Raw genomic sequence first — 26785 nt, forward strand, 5'->3', positions numbered from 1 at the left:
CTTGTGATGAAAATACAAGAAAATGACAGTGGCTGCTTTCATAACTCACTTCCCTATTCTGTTATGTAAATGCCAGCAGACATGGCTATTGGCAGTAACAGTAGTGAGTCCAAATCTGCTGACTACCAGATTAGAGGCAAAGGGACAGAGGAGGGAAGGGCATTTTGGTACCTTTCATCCAACTACTCAAGTATACTATTCCTACCTGTTATCTATTTGGAAGAAAATATTTACTGCATGCCACAGTGACATTTGGGGGACAAAGATAAAACTTCCAGAATACATCAGAAATTATACCTTCTATAGCAAGTTTTGGCATCAAAGTTCTAACATTGTTCTTTTTGATCACTCTCTAGTTATAAATTCCTCTTTGCATGCTACTTATAAAAAGCATCTAGGGGCGCCTGGGTGGCGCAGTCGGTTAAGCGTCCGACTTCAGCCAGGTCACGATCTCGCGGTCCGTGAGTTCGAGCCCCGCATCAGGCTCTGGGCTGATGGCTCAGAGCCTGGAGCCTGTTTCCGATTCTGTGTCTCCCTCTCTCTCTGCCCCTCCCCCGTTCATGCTCTGTCTCTCTCTGTCCCAAAAATAAATAAACGTTGAAAAAAAAATTAAAAAAAAAAAAAGCATCTATACTATATTTTATTCTAGGGTGATCAGAGTCTCTACTAAAAATGATATTTAAAATCGATTTACCACAGCCATCTGGAATACTTGCCTCATTAAGTGAAGATTCTGGATCATGGTCTCTATCTCCATTCCAACTCCCATGCTTGTCTTAGATGATTCCAAATCAATGTTGATGACCCAAACTACACACCAGTCTTTCATTACTACCTTGTGGCCTCCAAGATCACCAGTTTATCTCATCTAACATCTCCCTAGGCATACTCTGGACATTGCCACCTACAAAACTTCCCCAGCTTTGGAATACTAAATTCAGACATACCTTCCCTAAGTACATCTTCCTACCCTTCCATCTTGTTTCCTGAGCCATTTCTGCTCCATTGGTTTTCCTACCACATTGGGACCATTAATCCATCCACCCCTCTATTTATTTCTATTATAGCAGCTCCCCTTTTCACAATATTGTTCCTGCATAAAGAAGATGATGTCATGTGGCAGTAGTTCCTATTCAGACAAGACACTTAGGTAAGCATTTCTGGCTAGAGAAGTGGCCAAGGAAAAAGAGAAAATGAGAAGAATAAGGACAAAAAGTACACTTAACTGCCCTTTTCCCCCAACCAACTGGTGTTGGACTTCTTTATCAACAGGCCATCAGAGAAAAAAGAAATGAAGACAAGACACCTTTAGATGATGAGAAACATTCATAAAAAGAATTTTGAGCTTTGAACTAATGGAATATTTGCTCCTAGAGACTATGTTAAAATACAAGATTCGGTTATCTTTGTCAAAGTTGTGTTTCTACCCTCAGCGGAAATGGGAGGTCCACCTCAAATGAGTTCAGGACTAAAAAAATTCAGATACACTTTTGCACTTGAAGTCATCGTATGTAATTCCAATCTATGAATTAGTGTTCGTGGTCCATTAGGTTAGTCATTCTTTTGCTAATACATTGAATGCAATTTTCCTGTTGTCCTTTAGTTATATCTCTCACAACATCCTAATCCAGGATGCATCCAGCCAACCATCTATCTCCCCTATGCAAGCTATGGGGCTAAGAGGAAAATTCACACATACAAGGAGATTAAAACCATTAAAAACTAAATTAGGACATCAATCCTGCTTAGAAATACTGCTAGTTTTCTCTTGTTGACTGTTTCACCTCCTTACCATTTCTTTTTCTCCCAAGACATTATCTCACTGTTTATCTATATATGTCGAAGAGAATGTGGAAGCCTTCAAAGATAACCAACTCAACTTTGCACTACCATACCCATAAGCCTACCTAAAATGTCTCCCTTCCTTTCTACTTTCTCTCTCATTATCATACATCTACTTTCTCTCTCATTATTATAGGAGATATGTAGAGGATGTGTCTGCTGGTTGACTCTCCAGCTGGATCCAGGAAATTCGAGGCTCATTACCTCCTCTCCTGATCTTGGAATGTACATTCTACATTCTGCCCACTGTTCTCACACTAGGAGCCATTTCAAGGATGCAGCATTAAGAGAACACTGTATTACTGAGACCATCTGGACTGTATACATGATTGAACCCCTTAAGGCCTCTACATAAACTTTTAAGATCCTTGGTGGGCAGATGTAGAGATCTACTTATTTTGTAGTTACTCAAGACAAACCTTGTATGTAAATTCCCTTGCTTACTAAGACCACCATCTACCAATCTGGAGTGGCCTGTCTCTTTCTTTGGTCTTCTTGCCCTAAGGTGTACAATGTCCAGATTTGAATTTCATCCAGGGAACTCCTGAGGTTGCAAACCAATACGTATCTCCATTCCTTAAGAAAAGGAATACTTCCTTGATTTCAAACCTAGCTTCTCCTTCTCTTCATAGGCGATCCTCTTTAAGGAGTTTTCTATTTTCAATCATCTTCAGGGCACCTGGGTGGCTCAGTCAATTAAGCATCCGACTTGGGCTCAGGTCACGAATTCGTGGTTCATGAGTTCAAACTCCGTTTTGGGCTCTGCACTAACAGCTCAGAGCCTGGAATCTGCTTCAGATTCTGTGTCTCCTCTCTCTCCGTTCCCCCTCTCTCTCAAAAATAAATAAAGATTTTAAAAAATAGTCTTTAGTACTTTTCTTTCTCTCTTGTATCTGCTTTAACCTAAAAATCTGTCACATCACACAATTGATTAACAGCTTCCCTGTGTTCTGCAACTTCAGAGACCAGGTCTAAGGCAACTAAGAAAAGTATCACCTATTTTGTTCCATGTAGGAAAACCCTACATAACCATCCAAGGAAAACACTACAACTTGATGAGCATGGAAAGGAGAGGGAGGCCCAGTATATGTACATCTTGTACAATGACAGCCTCTTCTCTCTTCATCCTTCCACTCTCCATGCCTCCAACTCCTCCTCATTCTCCAACCACCACAAAACGTTCTTTGTGCTGTTAGAAGGCCCTCCTTACTTTACTGTCTTCTTCACTGTGTTACAGTTCTTCTCTTTTGCATATCCTTATGCAATGGAAAAGTAGCCTTCACAGTTGACAAACTTCCAACCTCAGACTTAGAGGGCCAAGCTGTAATTTTAGGCTAGGCTTTTAACTACCCCAAAATGGGAACATTATCTTAAAACCATGTTAGATGGTGAATTTCACCTAATCATAGATCAAATACAATTTAAGTCACATGATTATAACCCTTACACATTCCACTATAGAGATCAACTTTTGTAAGGTCACCACCAACATTCATGTTATCTCAGTCCAGAAGGAACTTTTATTATTACTACCTTACTTGACTTCACAAAGGTTTTTGATATGGTTTATTACCCATTCTTATATACTCATCACTTTATAAGCAAACAAAACACTTCAATCCTGTGACCATAAGACCACATTCTCTCCTGATTTTCTCCTCTGTCTTAGGCTACTCTTTTCAGCCTCCTTTCTCAGTTCTTCCTCCTCACTTTGGTTACTAATATTTGATTTGCACAAGGCTCCAAACTAAATTTCATTTTCTTTTCACTCTATCTTCTCTTACCGGATACTCTCAGTCAGTCTATAGGCTTTAATTTTTACATATGTGTTAATTACTCCCAAATGTTTTATCTGTAGTCCAAATAATTCTTCTGACCTCAGATCCACATAGAAAGAAACATCTAAAGTTCATGATCAAACTCAAAATCAAACTCATTATCATCCAATATTTCTCCTCCAAAAAACCAGACTTCTCCATTACTCTTTTAGTTTATAGCACTAGCCTTTACCTCATTATTAACCCAGAAATCTGAGAGGTGCTGTTTCATAAAAACATGTGCATATAGGATAACATAAAATAGAATGTTTTTTACATTCAGAAAAATTTTAGAAAGCCAAATATAACATATAAATTGCTTAGCAAAGTGTCTGACATTGTAACTATTCTAAAATGTAATTATTACCACTCTTGTCTTTCACCCATCATTCTCCCTCACTGCCTCTCCAAAACCAATCCATCACCAAATCCTCTTGTTTTTATCCTCCAAATACAGATTCACTCATATCACCCTCCCACTCTGCCAATATATTCCAGCTTCACTGTTCCTTCTCTCAAATTTCCTGAACTCACCAAACACGTTTCCAATTCTGCATGGGCTTCTACACCCTCTGATTTCTCTGAAATCAGAACACAATTGTACACTGCCTCCCATGCCCTACTTTTTGATAGCTACCTTCCACCTATGTTTTCAGTCCAAGTTTACAGTTTAAAGTTATATTCTATGGAAGCATTATCTGATACCTTCCGATCAGTAATTTCCAAACTGTAAATCATGGCCCACACTGTATTGTGAAATCAATTCAGTGTGTCTATAACCACTGTAATTTTAAACTGGTAGAATGTTTCGTCAGGGCATAAAGTGGGATGGGATGGAATATAGAATGCATTGCTTGCAGTGAAGGTAAAGTACTATTTTATAAATGTGTGTGTGTGTGTGTGTGTGTGTGTCTGTGTGTGTTTGATGAAAGTATATTTTTCGTATGGTGAGTCACATCCAAACGTAAGTTTGAAAGCACAAATTGGTAAACCACTCTTCTAACATTAGTATGTTTTCATAATACCAGCATTTGTTTTTTTAGTAAATTTAGTTTCCTTTAGTAAAATGAACACATTCAAGCTGTTATGTGTATATCTGCAATGGAAGTATTTGTCCTACATAAGATTTAGGCAATAAAGTAAGCTAAGGTTTAACTTCCATTAAATAATGTGTCAAAACATAATCTCCATTAAATAATCGATTATCTTCTAAAGTTGAGCCTGCGTCACTGAGGGTTTCTTTTTTTCCACATCTATCAGGAAGCTATAAAATGAGAAACATAATGATGGACCTTTGGCTACAGGTGCTACCACTGCTAATTTTAGGTTCAGCAACCATTCTAAACATGGGCTTAGCAGGCAGACATACCTGTGTTCTAACACCTTCTCTCGTGGGTCCCAGTTTTAAAAGTTTTGCAGAAAAAAAGTCTCCTGAAAAAAAGGTCTTACACAGCTCCTTGAAGTTCGTTTTTCCTCATCTTTCTGTTGGAGATAACACTCCCTCCTTACTGGCTTATAAATGTTAAACGGTATAACATACGTCTAGAATAGTGTCTGTCAAGTGGCAGGCGTTTGATAAATGTCCCATTCTTCTTCTCTATTCCTTTTCTTTCTCCAATCCCAGAGGCAATTCCTTTTCTACATGCAATAAGCATCCTGAGACTCTTGTCTTGGTCTCCTAAGAAAGGCTTTTCTAACATACTTATTTTATAATGTTATTATATTATAATTGAAATTAATTTTAAGTACACTGCAAGGTAAACTAATAGTTTCATGAAGTGTTTCTTAATTTTTTCATCTTATTCATCTTTTCTTCTATTGTCTTATTCATAGCTGAGCAGGCCACCTGTTTGGACCAGACTCAGTAATTCCAGAATTCACATTCAAATATTCCAAGTCAAGTTTGGAAATCTTCTGTGTAAGTGGGACTGTTTGCTATCTGATGTAGGTATGCTGTCAGTTTTTAAATTATGTCCATGGGCTGGCAAAAAATAAAGTGTGTCTCAAAAGGAAGATCCTATTAATGGCTCCACCAAAATATGCTTTATGAAATACTTGGAATGGATGTCATGATTCGATTGACCTAACAAAAATATACTATTTTACTCCACTTCAATCCAAGACTGAAGAGTCTATAACATTTCCTAGAATGTCCATGAAATTCTATAAAGATTATCTATTAAATAAATGAAATGGGGGGGGGGGAATGCTGGGTGGCTCAGTTGGTTGAGCATCTGACTTCAACCCAGGTCATGATCTCATAGTTCATGGGTTCAAGCCCCATGAACTGTGAGATCCCATGAGCACTGGGCTTTGTGCTGACAGCTCAGAGCCTGGAGACTGCTTCAGATTCTGTCTCCCGCTCTCTGCCCCTCCCCAACTTGTGCTCCATCTCTCCCTCTCTGTCTGTCTCTCTGTCTCTCTCTCAAAAATAAATAAGACATTAAAATTTTTTTTAAATAAAAGAAATGAGATGGGAAAAAACAGGGATTTAACAACAATGGAAGTTGTAAGAAAAGAAGCATTTCCAATACTAATAAAAGTCTCATTATTATACAGATAACTGTGGTTAGCAATTTAGGGGAGGTGGGATGTTACAGTTTGATTCTCTTCTATAACTCTGGAGCCATTGATTTCACATGTCCCTCGATGTGGCAGACAACTAGAAGAAAGGAACAAAGGTGAATTAACCATACTACCTACCAAAATATGCTCAGAAATTCATATTAAAGCATCAAGAATCTATACTAATTCTTTAAAGATTTTTGTTCTTGCTTTTTAAGTGAAACTCTTTTCATCCAGACATGTCTCTGTTTCTGGATGTCAAAAAGAAAAAGGAAATTGAGCATAATAGTTTCAAGAGACATAACTTTGAAAGCATCACCTTTTGAGCAATCTAGTCCTCAATTTGTAACAACTCTGATTTTCTAAATGTGCTTATTTCAAAACATGTTGAAACATTTTTAAAACCTGGTAACAATATTTATCTGAGTATATTTTTTATTTTAGAATGTGTTAGGCAGACAGTTTGCTCTTGAACAAGGTTACATATTTTTAAAGCTGTTGCACAGAGAATACATAATAAACATAATCACAATTTTCTTTGTTAGACATATTCATAAATAACTTGATGCTTCATAATTTAATTTAATTTTATTATTATTTTGTTATTTATCACCAGCAAATTCACGTGAGGTCTAAAGTCCTTTATACATGAAGAATATAAAGATATATTCCTTGGATGACTTTCCCAAGAAATAAAATAAATTCTGGCTGTTTTTTAAGTCTATAATAACTAGGCAGGTGTCTGCTCTGTGAACGGAATACAGAAATCACGTTTATATAAATTTAAATTTGGTTGAAATTAGAAAAAATTATGCTATTTTTTAGTTGATTTGTTAAATCATGGTCACTATACAACTCCACCTGATTCATCTACCTTATGTATTTGATTTTAATTAAGTTCTCTAAGTTCTGTTAGCTAATAGTAAAAATCAGAGAGGCACTAGAATCATAATTCTAGATAGAAATTTGACAAAATTCTCTTTTGTAAAAATGTGGAATTTAAATATATTTCTTCTGTTTTTTATCTCACCCCAACAACTGAAAATTCACTGGAAAAATCTCTTAATTTGTGAAAGATGGCATCCAATTATCTAAAAAACCCAAAATATTGGTTATGCTAAACTCTGAATTAAATTTTTCCAATGAAAAACTAACCTAATCAAAATTAATTTTTTTAATGATTTTTGCCACAACTCCTCATTTGGGGAGTAAAAACCAGATCTCTGAAATATATGCTTTAAAAAATATGTTTGAAAACAAATGATTAAATAATATATTTTTGTTTCCTGGACATCTAATAGATAATTTTGGTTGTTTCCTCTTGGGTCCATTTGCAATGAACCATCCTTAACCAAACCCAAAATTCTCACCTTGTGTGTCAATTATTAAGAAGAAGAGTAAAAAGAGGGAGAGAGGAACTAACATCATTGGAATTTATAAGTAGGATATAAGCATTATACTCAATACTTTATATTTATTATATTTTATATATTATCATATTTATTATCATATTATATATAACAAAATGAAAATTAATCGAGTAATATATAATACTAAATAGTAGTTTAGAATAGTCATTTGCAATGAATTAGGCTTTCACCCTAGATTTTTTTTTTTTTTAATTTTTTTTTCAACGTTTATTTATTTTTGGGACAGAGAGAGACAGAGCATGAACGGGGGAGGGTCAGAGAGAGAGGGAGACACAGAATCAGAAACAGGCTCCAGGCTCTGAGCCATCAGCCCAGAGCCCGATGCGGGGCTCGAACTCACGGACCGCGAGAGCGTGACCTGGTTGAAGTCGGACGCTTAACCGACTGCGCCACCCAGGCGCCCAGACACCCTAGATTTTTAAAATGTGGTCTCTCAACATCATTTCCATCACTGGTGACATAATTAGTTTTGTACTAGAATCATGTAGTATAAGTCATTTTCATTTCTTGTCCTCAGTGGCTTTGAAATGTGTATATTTTAAATTAATTATATTTCAATTAATTTTGATTTGCAGCTTCTTTTCAATCATAATGAATTTAGAAAATTAATTAACAAGATGACAACATACAAAAACAGGATTAGGTGAAAGACCCACATCTGAAACCACATAAGAAATAAAATGTCAGCTGTCATTTTAATTTACTGTCCCTTATCACTTAACTATCAAAAGACATAGTTCTGGCATTTAGAAAAATGACAATGTGCATAATAAATGTCAAGACTTTATCCCCCCTCCAAAAACAACTTTATTTTAAAAAGCATAATGACAAAAATGCAGGTGTCATGTAATTTGTTCTTCTTTTCGCACTATAAGCTTTGCCTAGAAACATGCATCAGCCAAAGCGGATATCTGTTGCCTAGCAACCATCTGACAATTGTATGACTTAGATGACCTGGATATATTTCTGACTGTTAACCCTTATACAACTGAGTTAATTAAACACTTAGAAACTCATAGCGTTCCTAGGTAAACAATATTGAAGTGGAATTTAATTTTAACCTTCAACAATTTAATTAGGCTGATTTTCTTATTAAAGGAATTAAAGAATTGGAATAAACATGGTAAAGAATTTTTAAATTAGCAATTATGAAGAAAACAGAATAATGGCTTGAATCTTCTCATCTAGTAGACGTAAGAATAAAAATACACTGCATAACTCTTGTAATTGAAATGAAGCCTCAGTTTCTACAATTATCATCCAATTTATATGCATGCTTATTTATTCAAAATTTCAATGTCAAAAAATCCTGAAAACTAAGATCACTGACATTAGCTCAGTTTTGTCAATGACAGACTTCTCCAGTGCTTAAACAAAAAATCATAAAGTTAAACAAAGAGATGTTAATCTGCCAAGCATTCAGGCAAACATATTAATCTCTAACATAAATATGGAACAATAAAATTAATGATTCCATCTGTTAAAAATAGTTATACTTCCAAAAATACACTTACTGGATTTATTATGTAAACATTCACAAATGAAGGATAAAAAAACAAAGAAGAGAGAGACTAAAAGTTTTTGCAAAACAGTGACATTTAAATAAGTACAATTTTGCCACTTCTTGAGGCTAAAAAAATAATCAAATGCTTTGCTGAACTCTCTGACAACACTGTAATCGTTAAAATGATTATTTCCACTAGGAGCCAAGTGTTCAAAGTTCTTCCAAAAAATTCAAAGTAATTATAAATAGAATAATTTTCATCACATTGGTCAAACTACTATTAAATTTTATGAGTTGAAGTCGGCAAAAAAAAAAATCTGTGTGTGTGTTTGTATAGGTACAGTAATTAAGAACAAAACTAACTGGGTAATCATATATTTAAATTTTTTAATTATCAACATTTATCATTAAGAGTATATTCTATTATAAATAAATAAATTTATTATAAAAAATCAATTTACTGAACCCTGATTGAAAAAGCAGACTCAGTTGTAAATGGGCACATGTTGCAATATTGAAGGACGATCTCTACTAATTGCACAGAAAAACTCTGATTCTCCCAGGATAAAATATAATACTGGTCAAGGGTGCCTGGTTGGCTCAGTCGGTTGAGCATCTGACTTCAGCTCCAGTCATGATCTTGTGGGTTCATGAGTTCAGGCCCCACATTGGGGTTTGCTGCTCTCAATGCAGAGCCTGCTTTAGATCATTTGTCCCTCTCCGTTTCTCCCTGCTTGCACTCTCTCTCTCTCTCAAAACTAAATAAACATTTTTTAAAAAATTTAAATATATATAATACAACTGGATTATATATTGTATATATTGTATCATTGTAAGTACTTACTTGAATATATAAAGTATCAGGGTTTTTTTAATATGAAATTTATTGTCAAATTGGTTTCCATACAATACCCAGTGCTCATCTCAACAGGAGCCCTCCTCAATACCCCTCAGCCACCCTCCCCTCCCTCCCACCCCCCATCAACCCTCAGTCTGTTCTCCGTTTTTTTTTTCCATTTAGTTTCTCTTTTATTTTTTTTAATTTTTTTTTCAATATATGAAATTTATTGTCAAATTGGTTTCCATACAACACCCAGTGCTCATCCCAAAAGGTGCCCTCCTCAATACCCATCACCCACCCTCTCCTCCCTCCCACCCCCCATCAACCCTCAGTTTGTTCTCAGTTTTTAACAGTCTCCTATGCTTTGGCTCTCTCCCACTCTAACCTCTTTTTTTTTTTTCCTTCCCCTCCCCCATGGGTTTCTGTTAAGTTTCTCAGGATCCACATAAGAGTGAAAACATATGGTATCTGTCTTTCTCTGTATGGCTTATTTCACTTAGCATCACACTCTCCAGTTCCATCCACGTTGCTACAAAGGGCCATATTTCGTTCTTTCTCATTGCCATGTAGTACTCCATTGTGTATATAAACCACAATTTCTTTATCCATTCATCAGTTGATGGACATTTAGGCTCTTTCCATAATTTGGCTATTGTTGAGAGTGCTGCTATAAACATTGGGGTACAGGTGCCCCTATGCATCAGTACTCCTGTATCCCTTGGATAAATTCTTAGCAGTGCTATTGCTGGGTCATAGGGTAGGTCTATTTTTAATTTTCTGAGGAACCTCCACACTGTTTTCCAGAGTGGCTGCACCAGTTTGCATTGCCACCAACAGCGCAAGAGGGTTCCCGTTTCTCCACATCCTCTCCAGCATCTATAGTCTCCTGATTTGTTCATTTTGGCTACTCTGACTGGCGTGAGGTGATATCTGAGTGTGGTTTTGATTTGTATTTCCCTGATAAGGAGCGACGTTGAGCATCTTTTCATGTGCCTGTTGGCCATCCGGATGTCTTCTTTAGAGAAGTGTCTATTCATGTTTTCTGCCCATTTCTTCACTGGGTTATTTGTTTTTCGGGTGTGGAGTTTGGTGAGTTCTTTATAGATTTTGGATACTAGCCCTTTGTCTGATATGTCATTTGCAAATACCTTTTCCCATTCCGTTGGTTGCCTTTTAGTTTTGTTGGTTGTTTCCTTTGCCGTGCAGAAGCTTTTTATCTTCATAAGGTCCCAGTAATTCATTTTTGCTTTTATTTCCCTTGCCTTTGGGGATGTGTCGAGTAAGAAAGAGATTGCTACGGCTGAGCTCAGAGAGGTCTTTTCTTGCTTTCTCCTCTAGGGTTTTGATGGTTTCCTGTCTCACATTCAGGTCCTTCATCCATTTTGAGTTTATTTTTGTGAATGGTGTCAGAAAGTGGTCTAGTTTCAACCTTCTGCATGTTGCTGTCCAGTTCTCCCAGCACCATTTGTTAAAGAGACTGTCTTTTTTCCATTGGATGTTCTTTCCTGCTTTGTCAAAGATGAGTTGGCCATACGTTTGTGGGTCTAGTTCTGGGGTTTCTATTCTATTCCATTGGTCTATGTGTCTATTTTGAAAAAGAAAACATAACTTAAAAAAATCAGAATCAAGATAATAGAAAGAAAAAAGAATATTCTTGAAGCTAGAGAGGAAGAACAAGGGCAACAATAACAGTGAAGGAAAAGACACCAGTGATGCATTAGGAGAATAATTATTATGGAAGTATATCTGAAAAGAGAAAGGAAGGGAAAGGTTCCAAAATACAGGTGGAAGTACAGCATCTGTTATTGGGATTAAGGAGTGAAAGTTAATTTAGGGAGTCAATTTATAAAGTGGGCTAAACAATGAATGTGTAGGGAGAAGTAGAGAGATGTAAGGTAAATTTCATCTTTGCTTTTTCCTTTTACCTGAATGTAGACAGCTGGGGATTTTCTGACCTTAAAGATGAAGGAAAGACAAACAACCTTCCCATGACAAATTCTCCAGTACAGTCTGACCAAAGTCTGTCCAGGGAGGACATCTGCAGCTGCCAGGGCCATGTTCCAGCTCTGCCCAGGGTATGAATGCCCATATGTGGGAGGAGGAGGAATCAATATAAATGAGAAGGAGCCAAGAGCAGTTGGAACAAGCATCTTTGCATGCCGTGGTAGAAATGACTTTAAATTGTCCCTACCATGCTCTCCTAAACATTATACCCTCTGTGCATGTGCAAATATAAAGGGCACAGAACAGTGGAATGCTGATCTGTAGGACAAGAAGGGAAAAAGTAATTAACTTTTAATAGATTCAGATTTTATTTTGCTTTATTTATTTTATTTTACTTTACATTATATTATTTTATTTTATTTGTTTTAGAGAGAGCACACAAGCTGAAGAGAGGGGCAGAGGGAGAGAGAAAGAGAATCCCAAGCAGACTCCAGGCTCAGCGTGGAGGCCCAAGTCGGGCTGGATCCCACCACTCTCGAAACATGACTTGAGCCAAAATCAAGAGCAGGATGCTCAACCCACTGAGCCACCCACATGCCCTGCAGACTTTATTTTGCTTTAAAATTGAATAGTTATGACCATTGGATTTTGGTATCAGATAAACCCAGATGCAATACTTTGCATCTTTGCAATCCCATAGCTGTGTAAACTTGGGCAAATTGTTCAATCTCTATGAAATGAGATTTTCCTTGTCAATTAAGGAGACAAATACTTTAGTAAAATGAAATTAAATGATGTATGCAAAACACTTAGGATAATGCCTGGTGCATATTAAGTGCTTAGAAATAAAGGGAAAAAGGGCACGGTTGGGGACTGCAGGATGAAACAAATCTTTTGCACTTATAAACATATTTGCACATTTTCTGATGCTATGTAAATAAGAAATACAAGAGATTTTCATTTTGCATCTACTCTGTACTCAATTTGAGTACATCAGTTGAGTTATAGTCTTAAAAATCTTTCTGAAGCCAATACAGTTACCATCACTTACTAAATGAGAAGCCTATCGTTAGAGTAGGCAGTTAGTTAGGTTCTAACAGGATATCTGGAGGCCAGCAAGGAGGAAGTCATGGTCAGCCACTGGGTAAATCAGAGGCCTGTCCTGGCAGCACTCCACAAGAAGCAGGATCAAACCAGACAGTCCCAACATCCAGGCGCCATGGCAGGAAACCCCTGACAAAGCCATTTGCAACAATGTGGATGGAACTAGAGGGTATTTTGCCAAGTGAAATCAGTCAGAGAGGAAGACAAATATCATATGATTTCACTCATATGTGGAATTTAAGAAACACAACAGATGAACATTAGGGGAAGGGAAGGAAAAAAAGATAAAAACACAAAAGGAGGCAAACCATAAGAGACTCTTAAATACAGAGAATAAACTGAGGGTTGATGGAGGGAGGACAGTCGGGGGATGCGCTAACTGGGTGACCGGGGACTAAGGAGGGCACTTGGGATGAGCACTGGGTGTTATATGTAAGTGATGAATCACTGGGTTCTACTCCTGAAACCAATACTACACTGTATGTTAACTAACTTGAATTTAAATAAATCAATTTTTAAGAAATACAAATAGAAAAGTAAAAGTAAAAACAAAAAGTGCAAATTCTGCATCCCTAGCCCAGGTAATAAATATTCTGCCTCTTAGTTAACAACTGTCAATGAAAGATAAAAACCCAACCTCCTGGACAGGCAGCTCTCTCTCTCTCTCTCTCTCTCTCTCTCTCTCTCTCTCTCTTTCTCCCTCTTTCTTTCTCTGTTAAGCTCTCCAAGTCTCCTATCTTGAGAGTGTACTTTTGCTTTAATAAACTTTTCCCACTTGTGTCGGTCCTATGTTGTGTGTCTGTCCTTGAATTCTTTCTCGTGACAAAACCAAAAACTTTCGGCAACAACTTTCAGAGGGGCTGGGTTGAGGCCCCATGACCTGGCATCTCACTAGTTCACCTGACAACACCATGACTAAAATAATTTTTATAGTTTTATCAAAGTTGCCTCATCTATCAATTTTTAGAACCTACTTTTGGGCTATGTACCTTTCTAGATGCTTAGTATACAGAACTCAATAATTAAGACAGAATGAAGGCAATCAGCACGAGTCTAACCTGGACTTTGTTTTATTCCAAAGCCTATGCTCCTTTCCTATGCTACTTTATAATTCAAAACAGCTAAACTGAATGCCCTTTTCCCTGGTGGTGAGCAACAAAGAGAATTCTAACAAGGTAGCCACAGTTTTAATCAGCATAAAATATCTAAACCACAGATTGAGTGGATTTAGTGTATAAATCCCAGAGGAAAGTTAATGAAACCAGAATGTGGAATGTTGTTACATATACATTCAGCCATAATTGGCCAGGAATAAATGTTAGTTTTATATAAGTGACCAAGCTAAAATAATTATATTGTTTTAATGTTAGCAAGAATTCAAGTTAAAGGTTAATAGAATAGCTCATGCATTCAGTGAATATTCATTGAGCACCTCCTAAGTACCAAAGTGTAATTCCTAACTCCTAAAGTAGGAATTATAGAAGTAAAGATTAGCGAGATTAGGAGTCTTATATGAGACATAAGTAAGCAGGTAACGATGACAGAGTGTGGTAAGTGCCACAAGGGAGGAAGACAAGTTATAGAAGCAGATAAGAGAGTAAGAATAGAAACTCATCAGGATTTGAGGGGTTGGGGGGCTGGAATTTTTCTTGACAAAAGGGTATCTAGAAGGAGACCAGAAGGGTGTGATGATTAATTGTCTGTCAACCTGACTGGGCTACAGAGAGCTCATATGTTTGGTTAAACGTTATTTTGGGTGTGTCTGGGAAGGTACTTCAGGATGAGCTTAACATTTGAATTTGTAGACTGAATGAAGCCATGTGCTCTTCCCAGTGTGAGTGGGCCTCACCTAATCCTTTGAAACCCTGAATAGAACAAACAAGTAGAGTAAAGGAGAGTTCATTCACTCTTTCTGCCTGTCTTTCAGCTGGACATTGGTTTTCTCTTGCTTTTGGACTTGGACTCAGACTGAAATTTATACCATATGTATCCTATTGATTCTGTTTCTCTGTAGAGAACCCTAACCAATACAAAGGGTGAATAATAAAGATGGACTAAGGAAAGAAGTGTCTCCGGCACAGAAAATGGCAGGGCAAAATCTCAGAAGCAGGACAGTGAGTAATCCATTCCAGAAACAGGAAGTGGTTCGGGGGAACTGCAGCAGGAAATGCTGGGAAGAAGAACTGAGAGATGAGGCTGGAGTAAACAGTTGGAGTAACAAGATCTTAAAAGAAGGAAGATGTGAACCAAGTTAAGGAGCTTAAACTTTAATTTTAGGGTGGCGAGGAGCCATTCACATGTTTTTAGCACAGGGGTGACCTACAAGTAACTCTGTGTCTGCATTTGCATCTATGCAAGAAACAGGCTAACAAAATAGGACGCTTTTGCCATACGGTGGGTAAATGATGCTGATGGCCTAAAAGGTGGGAGGGCTACAGAGCTGAAGAGAACAAACTGGATTCAGTTCAGGAGGTAGGTTTGAGAAGATGCAGTGATTGGCTGGATGCAGGGTCTGTTTATGGAGAAGGAAGAATTTGGCTGATACCCAGTTTTTTCAGAAAATAAGCAACAGTATGGGTGGTGATGCCTTTCATTAAGATTTGTGTGATGGGGCGCCTGGGTGGCGCAGTCGGTTAAGCGTCCGACTTCAGCCAGGTCACGATCTCACGGTCCGTGAGTTCAAGCCCCGCGTCAGGCTCTGGGCTGATGGCTCAGAGCCTGGAACCTGTTTCCGATTCTGTGTTTCCCTCTCTCTCTGCCCCTCCCCTGTTCATGCTCTGTCTCTCTCTGTCCCAAAAATAAATAAACGTTGAAAAAAAAATTAAAAAAAAAAAAGATTTGTGTGGAGGAAAATTAATGAGTTGAACTCTTCATAATTGTTGTTTAACTGTCTATAGCAAGGAACAGTAGGCAGTTTAGAATGCAGACATGGAATTCAGTTAAAAGACCTAAGTTGGTAGTATAGATCCAGAAGTCTTTGGAAAAATTTGCACTTTGTAATTATAGCCCTTGGAGAGAATGAGATCCCTCCAGGTGAGAGTACTCACACAGCATTCATATACAGTAAACTCAATGAATATTAAAAACATGTAGAAGGGTCAGTAAGGCACTTTGTATATCTGCTTTCATTTTTAATACAACCCAGCTGTTGCTACAAGTTGTATTAAAGGTAAGGAGAGGATTTTATAGTAAACTGGAATCAAATGCTGAAAGCCATTCTGTGACAACAGGTCATATAGAAAAAAAAATTAGAGAAGGGAACAGCCACCATTGATAAGAAGATATAAAAATTTATTATAACTAGTATTGCTTAGGGCAGCTATTCAAGAAGATACTGATATCAAAGAAGATGTATTTTCTAAGAAAGTACCCATACGTTAACTTCATATAATTTAATGAACACACAAGTGGCCATGATTTATTCCTTTTCTGTAAAATGTATTTGAACAATACATCTAGTTACCTGTAGTGAAACATGACTACACATTTTATCTCAAGGTGAAATGTGAAGTTCCCATTTCAAAAAACTTCATCATTCATGAAATACAATTGTGTCTTGATGGTAATCACACAGCAGATTTCATGCATCATGTCACATTCAATTACTGTTAAATTGGTCAAACACCAGTATGCACTATTAATACAATGGACCAGTCAAAAGGCCAAATGGTGAGTCTAAAAATATCAATATCATAACAATTCATTATTGTGTGCGTTTGCTTTTGAAAAATTGTATTTTTTAAATACTATCCCAATAAGACAAATATAGCTTCATTTTCTTCCATTCCAACTTTCCCTTGTTATTTGAAGCTGTGGTTTGCTCCCACTTACCCTTTCTCCCCCTCTTTTCACCTTTAGGTACTTAGTCTCTTGAGAATTACATCAAACAAGCCAATTCCTAGACAAGAATTTTCTCAGCATATATTTAGAGGTGAACAATAAATATATTTGCTATTAAAGTATAAAGAACTTCACGAGAAATGGAGTAAGGAAAAATTGGATGGAAATATAAGGGTAATAATGTTAATAATGACTAGTATTTGTCACATGATAGTATATGACAGACATTCTGCTAAATACTTTACTTGCTAATTAAAACCAAAAATACAGGGGCACCTGGGTGGCTCAGTTGGTTAAGCATCCAACTTTGGCTCAGGTCATGATCTCGTGGTTTGTGAGTTCGAGCCCTGCATCGGGCTCTGTGCTGACAGCTCGGAGACTAGAGACTGCTTTGGATTCTGTGTCTCCTTCTCTCTCCGCCTCTCCCCCACTTGTGCTCTGTCTCTCTCTATCAAAAATAAATAAATGTAAAATAAAAAAATTTTTAAACCAAAAATACATATAATAAAATGGTTCAGAAGAAATGGTGGCCAGAAATAGATAGGAAATAGTATTTTTTGAACACTAATATTGTGCCAGAATTTTTGTGTATATTATTAAATTTGCTCCTCTCAACAACCTTCTCGAGCAAAAATAAGATTCAAAGATGGACATATTTAGCCAACAAATCCGCACGCTTTCCTCTGACTGCTGCTTTTGTCTGTGTCCTGAAGCTTCATGTGGAGGGAGACGCTAGTCCTAGGTAGCTCTAAATCCTGCTCTAGGGAAACTAACCAAAGACAAAAAAGACTTTGGAATTAAAAAGCAAAGACAGATTTAAAACAAAATGCAACAAAGATGTCAGAATTGAAGGCCTACTACATAAAGGAAAACAAAAAAGGACCTAGTCAATGATATAGTCAATGGATATCCAAATTAAGAGCCAGTAAGGAATTTTAGGTAGAGAAAAATGAGGTGCTACTGTTTGGAACTGAAGAGTAAATGTGCTCATATAACTTGGGACACAGAAGATCATCTTTTTTGACAAAAGCCTACAGAAAGAAAGGACATGAAAGACACATTCCTAGATAGCCTCTTTCTGAAAGAGTGAAATATTGTTAGTATTATAAAATACTGAAGCTTTCAACAAAATCTTCCATATATATTTTAAATGATCTGGTAGCAGTTTGAAATATAATGTGAAAATATGGTTACACTTCATTGCATTTAAAGAGTAAATTGTTAGAGAACTTGGACTAAAATAAAAAATATCATTGAAAGTCAAGGTCTTGTCTTATATACATGTAGAAATAAACAACACAGCTATAATTCCAGGACTTTGAGGAAAGACCAAATCAGAAGGTCATTAAGAACTACCTTCTGTGACATAGATCAAAAGAACCTTATTTTGAGACCCACTATATTGTGAAAGAACCTTTCATGAGAAGACATGATTCTAATAATTGTTACTGGATTTTAAAAATATGTCTCATGAAATGAAGGTATAGGCCAAAACCTCTCCCACGACAAATCTATATAGAAAAATGGCACTGAACATTATGGCTAGGAAGAGAGATAATCAGTAATTCCCATTAGTGGCAGATATAAAGTCCAGAATTTTTGTCAAGGATATGGGGCAAAACACAGGCACTTTACTGACTCATTCTTTCATTGTGGGGGAAAATAAAATTGCAACCTGAAACTGCTTGTCTCTCATTCTAGTTAAAATAGGATTACCACTGAGGTTTGTTTGTTTCTTTCTTTCTCTTTCTCTCTTTCTTTCTTTCTTTCTTTCTTTCTTTCTTTCTTTCTTTCTTTCTTTAACAGGGGTTTCATGTTAAAAGACTAGAAGTTGACAGCTGGGGGGATGAGATGAAAAATTCTGCTTGATTCTGATAGTGCAATGAGCTAGAACACAATGTTAAAGAATCACCAAAAGAAAGGACCAGTTTTAATTGGCTCTCCTCATTCACTTGTTAGCAAATACAAAAATCATATCTGCACAACGATCTACCACCCTAGACACATCTAGTTGAAGAAAAACAGACCATTAATAATGATACCATTAAATTGCAACTGCAGTGCACTCTTCCATTATTCCATTAATTTCCCTTAAATTTGCAGAAGTGTAATTTAACTACCCTTAAATTTATAATCTTTTTTTTTTTTTTAAGTAGAATCCACACCCAGCATGGAGCCCAACATGGGGCATGAACTCATGACCTGGAGATCAAGACCTAAGCTAAGATCAAGATTCCAGAGCTTAACCAACTGAACCACTCAGGTGCCCCTAAATTTATAATCTTAATAAATATTAAATATTTTTTTCTTTTCAAATTTTTTATTTAAATTCTAGTTAGTTAACAGACAATGCAATATTGCACTGTCAGGAATAGAATTCACTGATTCATCACTTACATACAACACCCAGCACTCATCATAACAAGTGCCTTCCTAATACTCATCACCCATCTAGCTCATCTCCCTTCCACCTCCTTCCATCAACCCTCAGTTTTGTTCTCTATCTTTAAGAGTCTCTCATGGTTTGTTTCCCATTCTCCTTTCTTTTCTTTTTTCCCCCTCCCATATGTTAATCTGTTTTGTTTCTTAAATTCCACATATGAGTGAAATCATATGGTGTTTCTCTTTCTCAGACTGATTCATTTCGCTTGGAAAAATACCCTCTAGGTCCATCCATGTTGTTGCAAAAGGCAACATTTCATTTTTTTGATGGTTGAGTAATATTCCAGTGTGTGTGTGTGTGTGTGTGTGTGTGTGTGTGTGTGTGTACACCCACACACCCCCACACACACACACACACACCACACCTTCTTTATCCATTCATCAGTTGGTGGACATTTGGCTCTCTCCATAGTTTGGCTATTGGTGATAGTGCTGCTATAAACATCTGGGTGCACATAACCTCTCAAATCTGTATTTTTGTATCCTTTGGGTCAATACCTAGTAATGCCAATTGCTGGATTGGATTATAGGGTAGTTCTATTTTTAACTTTTTGAGGAACCTGCATAGTATTTTCCAGAGTGTTGCATCAGTTTGCACTCTCACCAACAGTGTAAGAGAGTTTCCTTTTCTCTGCATTCTCACCAATCAGTTGTTTCTTGTGTTATCTTAGCCATTCCGACAGATGTGAAGTGGTATCTCATCGTGGTTTCGATTTAAATTTCCCTGATGATGAGTGATGTTGAGCATCTTTTTATGTGTCTGTTAGCCATCTGGACGTCTTCTTTAGAAAAAAGGTCTACTCATGTCTTCTGACCATTTCTTAACTAGATGATTTGTTTTTTGGGTGTTCAATGTTGTAAGTTCTTTATATATATTGGATACTAACCCTTTACCAGATATATCATTTGCAAATATCTTCTCCCATTCCATAGGCTGCCTTTTAGTTTTGTTGACTGATTCCTTTTCTGTGCAGAAGATTTTATCTTGATGAAGTCCCAATAGTTCATGTTTGCTTTTGTTTCCCTTGTCTCTGGAGACATTTCTAGTAAGATGAGGCTCCGGTCAAGATGAAGAGTTGCTGCCTATGTTCTCCTCTGGGAGTTTGATGGTTTTTTATCTCACATTTAGGTCTTTCATCCACTCTGAATTTATTTTTGTGTATGGTGTAAGGAAGTGGTCCAGTTCCATTCTTCTGCATGTTGCTGCCCAGTTTTCCCAGCGTCATTTTTTGAAGAGACTTTTTTCCATTGGATATTCTTTGTTGCTATACTGAAGGTTGGTTGGCAACCCATTTACGGGTTTTCTATTATGTTCCATTGATCTATGTGTCTGTTTTTATGCAAGTACCATACTATCTTTGATGACTATAGCTTGTAGTATAGCTTGAAGTCTGGAATCGTGATGCCTCCATCTTTTCTTTTCTTTTTCAGTATTGCTTTGGCAATCTGGAGTCTTACTTATGTGGTTCCATAAAACTTTAAGGATTGTTTGTTATAGCTCTGTGAAAAGTACTGGTGGTATTTTGACAGGGATTACATTAAATATGTAGATTGCTTTGGGTCATATAGACATTTTAACAATTCCATGAGCATGGAATGCTTTCCCATTTCTTTGTGTCCTCTTCAAACTCCCTCACAAGTTTTCTATATGTTCAGAATACAGATCTTTTACCTCTTTGGTAAGGTTTATTCCTAGGCATCTCATGGTTTTTGTTGCAATTGTAAATGGGATTGAGTCCTTGATTCCTCTTTCTTTTGCTTTATTATTGGTGTATAGAAATACAGAAACAGATTTCTGTACATTGATTTTATATCCTGTGACTTTGCTGAATTCATGTATTAGTTCTAGCAATTTTTTGGTGAAGTCTTTTGAGTTTTCTACAAAGTATCATGTCATCTGCAAACAGTGAAAGTATTTGACTTCTTCATTGCTGATGTGGATGCCTTTTATTTCTTTTTGTTGTTTGATTGCTGAGGCTAAGATTTCCAGTACTATATTAAATAGTAATGATGAAAGTGGACATCCTTGTCTTGTTCCTGACCATAGAGGAAAAGTTCTCAGTTTTTTCCCCATTGAGGATGATATTAGCTGTGGGTCTTTCATATATGGCCTTTTTGATGTTTAGATATCCATCTATCCCTACTTTGTTGAGGGTTTTTATCAAGAATGGATGCTGTATTTTGTCAAATACTTTTTCTGCATCTATTGAGAGGATCATATATTTCTCATCCTTTCTTATTAATGTAGTGTATCATGTTGATTGATTTGCAAATATTGAACCAACCCTGCAGCCTAGGACCACGGTGAATAATTCTTTTAATGTACTGTTGGATTTGATTTGCTAGTATCTTGTTGAAAATTTTTGCATCCATGTTCATTGGGATATTGGCCTGTAATTCTCCTTTTTAGTGGGGTCTTTGATTTTTGGAATCAAGGTAATGCTAGCCTCATAGAATGCATTTGGAAGTTTTCCTTCTATTTCTGTTTTGGAATGGTTTGAGAAGAATAGGTACTAACTCTTCTTTAAATGTCTGGCAGAATTCCCCTTGGAAGCCATCTTTCTTTGGACTTTTGTTTGTTGGGAGATTTTAGATTACTGATTTAATTTATTTGCTGATTATGGGCCTGTTCAAATTTTCTGTTTCTTCATGTTACAGTTTTGGTAGTTTGTATGTTTCTAAGAATTTGTCCATTTCCTCCTTATTGCCTGTTTGTTGGCATACAATTTTTCATATTATATGAATTTTATTTGTATTTCTGTGATGTTGGTTGTGATCTCTCCTCTTTCATTTGTGATTTTATTGATTTGGGACTTTTCTCTCTTCTTTCTGATGTCTGCTAGAGGTTTATCAATTTTATTAATTCTTTCAGAGGACCAGCTCTTAGTTTTGTTGATCTGTAATATTGTTTTTTGACGCCCTTGGCCAGATCCCATCAAAGCTTCACCACAAGCCTGGCAGTGTGCAAGTAGCCCAGACAGGGGCCACACCATTCCACAGTGAGTCCTGCCCCTGGCAGAGGGGAATATAAGGTGCACACCAGTCTGACTGTGGCCCCAGCAGTGGGCTGGGGGCTGACATCGGGTCTGACTGCGGCCCCGCCCACCAACACAAGTTACTCTGGACAGCACAGGGGAAGTGCCCTGCAGTTTGGAGCTACCACAGGGACAAGCCACAATGACAAAACAGAAGAATTCTCCTCAAAAGAAACTCTAGGAAGTAGTGACAGCTAACAAATTGATCAAACTATTGAAGCAATGTAACAGAAAATGAATTTAAAATAATAGTCATAAAATTAATCTCTGGGCTTGAAAAAAGCATAGAGGACAGCAGAGAATCTATTGCTACAGAGATCAAGGAACTAAGAAATAGTCATGAGGAACTAACAAATGCTACAAATGAGGTGCAAAATACAATGGAGGTGGCCATAGCATGGATTGAAGAGGCAGGGGAGAGAATAGGTGAATTAGAAGATAAAATTATGGAAAAAGAGGAAAGCTGAGAAAAAGAGATAAAAAAATACAGGAGTACGAAGGGAGAATTAGAGAACTAAGTGATGCAGTCGAATGGAACAATATCCATATCATAGGAATTCCAGAAGAAGAAAAGAGAGAGAAAGGGGCTGAAGGTGTACTTGAACAAATCATAGCTGAGAACTTCCCTGATCTGGGGAAGGAAAAAGTCATTGAAATCCAAAAGGCACAGAGAACCCCCTTCAGATGTAACTTGAATCGATCTTCTGCACAACATAGCATAGTGAAACTGGCAAAATACAAGGATAAAGAGAAAATTCTGAAAGCACCCAGGGATAAACACACTCTAACTTACAAAGGTAGACACATAAGAATAGTAGCAGACCTATCTACTGAAACTTGGCAGGCCAGAGAGGATTGGCAGGAAATCTTCAATGTGATGAACAGAAAAAATATGCAGCTGAGAATCCTTTATCCAGCAAGTCTGTCATTCAGAATAGAAGGAGAGATAAAGGTTTCCCCAAACAAACAAAAACTGAAGGAATTCATCACCATTAAACCAGCCCTACAAGAAATACTAAGGGGGATTCTGTGAGTGAAATGTTGCAAGGACCACAAAGTACCAGAGACATCACTACAAGCATGAAACATACAGACATAACGACTCTAAACCCATATCTTTCAATAATAACACTGAATGTAAATGGACTAAATGCTCCAACCAAAAGACATAGGGTATCAGAATGGATAAAAAAAAAAAAAAAAAAAAAAACAAGACCCATCTATTTGCTGTCTACAAGAAACTCATTTTAGACCTGAGGACACCTTCAGATTGAAAGTGAGGGGATGGAGAACTATCTAGCATGCTACTGGAACTCAAAAGAAAGCTAGAGTAGCCATACTTATATCAGACAAACTAGACTTTAAATTAAAGGCTGTAACAAGAGATGAAGAAGGACATTATATAATAATTATAGGGTCTATCCATCAGGACGAGCTAACAACTATAAATGTCTATGCGCCGAATACGGGAGCCCCCAAATATATAAAACAATTAATCACAAACATAAGCAACCTTATTGATAAGAATGTGGTAATTGCAGGGGACTTTAATACTCCACTTACAACAATGGATAGATCATCTAGACACAGGATTAATAAAGAAACAAGGGCCCTGAATGATACATTGGATCAGATGGACTTGTTAGATATATTTAGAACTCTGCATCCCAAAGTAACAGAATATACTTTCTTCTCAAGTGGACGTGGAACATTCTCCAAGATAGATCACATACTGGGTCACAAAACAGCCCTTCATAAGTATACAAGAATTGAAATCATACCATGCCTACTTTCAGACCACAATGCTATGAAACTTGAAATCAACCACAGGAAAAAGTCTGGAAAACCTCCAAAAAGCATGGAGGTTAAAGAACACCCTACTAAAGAATGAATGGGTCAACCAGGCAATTAGAGAAGAAATTTAAAAATATATGGAAACAAATGAAAATGAAAACACAACAATCCAAAAACTTTGGGATGCAGCGAAGGCAGTCCTGAGAGGAAAATATATTGCAATCCAGGCCTATCTCAAGAAACAAGAAAAATCCCAAATACAAAATTTAACGGCATACCTAAAGGAAAGCAGAATAGCAAAGACACCCCAAACTCAACAGAAGAAGAGAAATAATAAAGATCAGAGCAGAAATAAACAATATAGAATCTAAAAAAACTGTAATATTGTTTTTTGTTTGCTTTGTTTCTATATCATTTAGTACTGCCCTAATCTTCACTATTTTCCTTCTGATGGCTTTAGGCTTTATTTGTGGATCCTTTTCTAGCTCCTATAGGTGTAAAGTTAGGTTGCGTATTTGAGACTTTTATTGCTTCTTGAAGTAGGTCTGTATCGCAATACACTTCCCTCTTAGGACTGGCTTTGCTGATTCCCAAAGATTTTGCACTGCTGTGGTTTCCTTTTCATTTGCTTCCATGTATTTTTTTGTTTTATTTCTTCTTTAATTTCCTGGTTAACCCATTCATTCTTTAGTAGGATGTTCTTTAACCTTCATGTATTTGTGGTCTTTGCAAATTTTTTCTTGTCACTGATTTCAAGTTTCATAGAGTTGTGGTCTGAAAATATGCATGGAATGATCTCGATCTTTTGTACTTCTTGAGGGCTATTGAAGATTTTTTTTTAATGCAAAAATAAAATTTGTCAATTTCCTCAAGGTTTTCATAATTTTTTTAAAGAAACACAAGGACAAAATTATTTAAAATAGAGAACATTTAAATAACTGTACCTATGTATATCTGCAATTATCTAGAGCTGCATATATCTTACATAATGAATTGGTTCTTACCCTAGCTTTCCCATATTTTAATTCATTCCATGTTCCTTCTCCATCACCTGATGTAAATGCCCAGAATTTTACTGTGTTTATATTAAAGATCTCTTGACATTATGCCTTTGACTAAGTGACATGCATAACACACACCCACAAAAAATTTTTAAAAAGGATATCAAAGAAAATCACATGATAACATCAAACAAAGTTTAATATCCTTTTGATAATTTCAAATTTTCAAACTCCATGAAATTTGCTTTGCTTCTGACAGTTTAACCTTGTGAACTACAGCATGTTCTTTTTTTTTTTTAACTATGGAAATTTTCAAACATACACAAATGTGAGAAAATAGTATAATGGCTACACATTTTATCTACTACTTAGCCTAACAATTAACATTTATTAATCTCAGCTTGCCAAAATTACATGCCCTGATTAAAGAAAATAAACTCTGAACCACAAATAAACATACTACTATAGTTTACCTTATACATTATAATTTAGGTTTAAACTGAATCCCAGAAATCCAACAGTTTAATATATTTCCCTTTCATTAAACCACAGAGTTTATGGGATCCAGTTTAAGTCTAAATTTTATGTATGTATATACATACATAATTATACATTATATAATATAACATATATATTAATTATACATACATATATACTATATATACATATACATATATACATACATATCTGTGTGTATATATCCTCTACTCTCTCTGTTAAAAAATGAAATACTTAGTGGATTCTGACTATAAAACATAGTGGAATTCTAGTTCTGGGTCTACCATACCAAACTAGATAAACCCATACAAGTCACTTACATTTTACACTTTCTAGCATCAGTTTCCTCCTTTCTAGGGTTAAGAGGTTAAAATCATCTTCTCCAGCTCTAAGATGTTTTCTCAAGACAACACATTTCAGTTGTGTGCATACCAAATTTATAATTATTATTTGAGATCCTTCTCTAATTTATGTGGCTTTGCCACAAAACATTTATCTTTATTTCGTTAAAAGATGCAAATTAACTGATCAAATGTACAGAATATACGTAAAACTAAAGGAAAAGCAACTGATAACCAGGATATATGTTTTACACTGCATCTGTAATTAAATCTTTCTTGAAAATTATTTCAGTATGTCATGAGAAGAATTTTTCAAGAATGTGGTAGAAATTTCTGCAAACTCTCCTAACAGCAATCTGAGACTGCAAAAAATATATACAAATGAATAAGATTGAACATACAAATGAATAAGATGGAAAAAAACATTGACTGAGTATTCCCCGATCTAAGGATAGTAAAGAGCCTCATCCCCAGATTAAAAGAAAATACTTCAATTTTGAAGACCCCAATATAACTCAGAACTGGACAGGAATTTGCATTCATTATCTGTGCTCCAGTAACCACAGATTTAGTGGCTTAAAACAACATGAATTTATGATCTTATAGTTCTATAGGTACAAAGACTGATACAGATCTCACAGGGCTAAAATCAAGGTGTTCACATGGCTGCTTTCCTTTTTGTAGTCTCAGGAGAGATTTGATTTTCTGCTCATTCTAGTGTTGGCAGAATTCATTTCTATATGATTGTAGGACTGATGACTTAGTGCCCTGGTTGTCAACAGCTGGC

The 26785-nt window shown here is 36.4% G+C and overlaps 2 long non-coding RNA genes across 3 annotated transcripts in view; one reads left to right on the plus strand and one right to left on the minus strand.

Moving 5' to 3' along the window:
• LOC123585971 overlaps positions 1-26785 on the minus strand; it is a 318427-nt gene that overhangs the window by 79824 nt on the left and 211818 nt on the right. The gene's annotated exons all lie outside the window — the stretch shown is intronic.
• On the plus strand, positions 15894-17009 carry LOC123585972. Its single transcript, XR_006706512.1, has 2 exons — positions 15894-16080; positions 16906-17009. It is a non-coding gene; the product is annotated as an uncharacterized LOC123585972 (long non-coding RNA).

This window comes from Leopardus geoffroyi, chromosome C3 (genome assembly GCF_018350155.1).
Source record: "Leopardus geoffroyi isolate Oge1 chromosome C3, O.geoffroyi_Oge1_pat1.0, whole genome shotgun sequence".
Classification (NCBI taxonomy): domain Eukaryota; kingdom Metazoa; phylum Chordata; class Mammalia; order Carnivora; family Felidae; genus Leopardus; species Leopardus geoffroyi.